Raw genomic sequence first — 3933 nt, 5'->3', positions numbered from 1 at the left:
GAGGCTGGAAGTCTACGATCAAGTTGCTAGCCAGTTCAGTTTCTGACGAGAGCTCTCTTGCCAGCTTGTAGAGGGCTGCTTTGCTATGGTGAAGAGTGAGAGTAATGACTTTTCGTTTTCTCTCAGCTCTCAAAAAAAGTGATACTTATGTAGTTCTTGATAGAAATGAAAACTAACACATATAATGTATGAAATTAACTTTCTCATGTAATTAGTCAACTCCAAGGTAAAATAAGAAGCATCAGAGTCATAGGTAAGAGAAACTTTAACGCAAAGAATTACAGATAGTTAAACTAAATGTCAATAAAACTACAAACAATTAACTGAAATGTACTATATAAGTAAATACATTTAGCTTTCCAGTCTGACTTAAAAACCAAAGTGAAGAAAATTTAAAATAATCGTGTGGTGAAGTAACACCTAGCTTATTTACAATCATTTAATCAGTAAAACCATAGCTTTGATTAATAACAAGACTTTTCCCATGAATTATCTGGACAGTGACTTCAACTCTTCTTTCCATTTGGTTGTGAAAAAAAATGAATGCAAGTTTTCTATTGATGGGTGTTTCTTGATGCCAAGTTGGTTGCCTAGGGAATAGATGGGAGCATGTTTTTCTTAAGTAGAACGGCTTTCTGTCTATTTTTAGATGGTTTTAGATTCATAATGAAAACTCGTTCTCTATGACAATAGTCATATGAGCTTTTGAGGCAAACGTGATGTCGCATGTGAGCATTTGGACAGTCTTACCACCTGATCACTGAGAGGTTTAGCAACTCTTGCTGGAAACTCTCCTGATTGTTATGGATAGTAATAGAAACTACTCTGGATTTTTAGAGAACTAATATTAATGCAGGATCTGCATAACAGTATTTGTGCCTGTTAATTATATCTTCAGGGATATCAAGGCACCAGCATTTGTAAACTATGTAATTGAAGGCATAAACCCCATTCTCAGATGCCTACTCTGGCAGTTTTCTCCAGGATATTTGCTGCTGTCTTCTGATCTTTAAAAAAGAAGGGAGAGAAAAATACATATAGTAAATTTAAAAGTGGTTACTTCTATCCTATAGGGTATCCTATATCCTGTAAATATCTAAGATATTCAATGCTGAGGATCTATGTTATGTCAATAGACAAATGACAAAAATAGAATACTTGAAGAAATAGGACGAGTTTTGATAATCTTGTGTGTAACGACATAGATTCTGGTTTCCAAGTCTCACTTTTGTTACATGATTTCAGTATTTAATTGAAAAGGAAATTGTTGCAACTCTATCTCTGCCACATCAAAGGATGTAATTGTTCCCATGGCAAAGCCTAATTCACTGTCTCACACACCAGCCTACATATATTCCTCCTCTAGACATAATACAATTGGACTTTTAAAATGCCTGTTAACATCAGGTTTATAAACCATGGTAAATTTAAGCCAACTAAAGACTTTATTTTCCAAATATAAGCAATAAGACTGAGCCAGAAACATAGGGTCATGATAATAATGTAATAAGTGTAATAATGTGTAAAGTTTGAACTGGAGGTTAAAGTTTAATTCTCAAAAGCAACTCATCACCTGAACTTGGAGAAGTCTTCCATCCTGTCTGGAATTCTGTTGTCTCTTTTGTGTTGATTGTTGCCATCACTGTTATCGTCATCATTTTTATCATCCCATCTTCATCACCAGTCGCCATCAAATATTTTATTGTTCTTTTTCTGTGAAACCAGTACTAAGACAGACACTGCGCACAGTGAGTCAGGAAATCTTCCTGACCACCTTCAAATGGTATTATTGTTCACAAGGTAGAGAAAAGGAAAATAATACCCATAAAAAAGGGATAATTTGCTAATTCAGGGAAGAGCTTGGATTCAAACTGTTCTTTTTAATTCAGTACCAAATTACTTTCCAATACATCATGCTGCAAGTACATGAGGATATTGATCTCTAATACTACTCCGAGTACTAAAGGTATATAACATGTCGAAAATTAAATTTAGTGCGTTTGTTTCTTTTGAGATTTTTATCTCTGTCAATGCCATCAGCATTCTCCTCACCTCCTTTAACTTTTCCCTATTCCACGCCACAATGTACTTTGTAACACTATTGCCCACACATCTTATCTGACTCAATTGCCCATAGATAAGTCTAGTTTTCAGTCTTTCATTACTTCTCTAATTGTTGTGAAATCTTGGGCAAACTGTCTCATCTTATTGAGCTTTAGTATCCTCCTCATTAACATGCTATCTGCCCTGCACTCATGGGGGCTAGGATCCCCTGCTCCCACTGGAGGGACTGGATTGATTGGATGAGACTGAAGGATATGAGGATCTCTCTGCCTTAAATCTCCCCTCCCCACAGCTTCTCAAGAATGTTAGTTTTCTCCTCATCCAGTCAACACTCCATCTCAACCCCTTTTTGATGTTTTATCACGAAAAAAATTAAAATTCAAAGGCCATATAAGTCAATTATTGACTAGATGCCTCATCAGAGATACAACTGTGATTGTTTTTTGGTTGTACTAATGAAGTTGTGAGTAACAAATGAAATAGTATATGTAAAAATAATTCGGACCTCCTGGGATTGCATCTGGAGTGTGGTTGGTGTTCCGCCAGCTTCGGAGATGGAAGGGAAAGCAGGCCTGGCAGAGGTACCCCTTCCATTCCCAGCGTTCTCAGTAACTGGTGATTGGAAGACACTCTGCAAGGTTCAAGCTCTGGGCAAGAACACCTCCCTCCAGGACTCTTCTTTGACACCATCTCTGCCTCTTTCTTGAAGGAGTCATGGTTGCCCTCACACCACTTGTGAAGCCCAAGATCATCAAAAAGAGGACTAAAAATTTCGTTCAGCACCATCAGACCGATACAAAATTAAGCGTAACTGGCAAAAACCCAGAGGCATTGACAATAGGGTACACAGACGATTCAAGGGCCAGATCTTGACGCCCAACACTGGTTATGGGAGCAACAATAAAACAAAGCACATGCTGCCCAGTGGCTTCCAGAAGTTCCTGGTCTACAACGTTAAGGAACGTAAAGAGCTGCTTATGTCCAACAAATCTTACCATGCTGAGATTGCTCACAATGTCTCCTCCAAGAACCACAAAGCCATTGCGGAAAGAGCAGCCCTGTTGGCTATCAGCGTCACCAGTCCCAGTGGCAGTCTGTGCAGCAAAGAAAATGAATAGACAGCTGATGTGCACATTGCATTTGTGTTAATAAAAACATAAAATGATGAAAAAAATTCATAAATAAAAAGGACTAGTGAAGGAGAGAGTGTTACACATAATATAAACTATCATATAATAGTATATATTATAACGTATATAATATGTTATATATCATAATATATATTATATAACATATATATGATATAAAATATTGATTATATTAATATTTACTATTATATATACTATTATAACATATAATAGTAACATAGTAATTATACTTTATATAATTATATATAAATAATAGTAATTATATTACAACATAATAGTAAATATTAATATAGTCAATATTTTATAATGCATTAATACATTAATATTTATCTAATGTGCATTATATATCTATGTTATATATTGTATTATTATAATATATATTGTAATCTATCACATATAGTTTACTACACACAGCTTATATGGTATTTTTTAGCTGTATTAAATAGCAAAATAGCAATTTTTTTATTGCATTAGAAAAAGAAACACTAAAGGAATAATAAATTTTCCAAGAATTATATTAGAGCTTGGAAGATGTAGATTCCTTAGCCGAATTTGGATATGATAGGCTAAAGTTTTGGTCAGTCTGATTCTATTTGGGTAAATTTTGCAAATTAACTATAATTACAAATTTCTTTGGTAACATAAATTACATATTATCAAAACTAATACGAATATTTTAAGAATCTACTCCGGACCATAATGGACATGAATAAAAGTCCAA

The 3933-nt window shown here is 34.7% G+C and overlaps 1 non-coding gene and 1 pseudogene across 1 annotated transcript; both read left to right on the top strand.

Moving 5' to 3' along the window:
• Positions 1 to 2566: 2566 nt before the first annotated feature.
• LOC124227502 (small nucleolar RNA SNORA7) lies at positions 2567 to 2706 on the top strand. The gene has a single exon (XR_006885510.1). It is a non-coding gene; the product is annotated as a small nucleolar RNA SNORA7 (small nucleolar RNA).
• A 72-nt stretch (positions 2707 to 2778) lies between these two features.
• On the top strand, positions 2779 to 3182 carry LOC124225983 (60S ribosomal protein L32-like; annotated as a pseudogene).
• Positions 3183 to 3933: the final 751 nt, after the last annotated feature.

The sequence above is a fragment of the Equus quagga genome, chromosome 15, assembly GCF_021613505.1.
Source record: "Equus quagga isolate Etosha38 chromosome 15, UCLA_HA_Equagga_1.0, whole genome shotgun sequence".
Lineage (NCBI taxonomy): Eukaryota > Metazoa > Chordata > Mammalia > Perissodactyla > Equidae > Equus > Equus quagga.
This window is presented reverse-complemented; position numbering and strand designations above follow the sequence as displayed.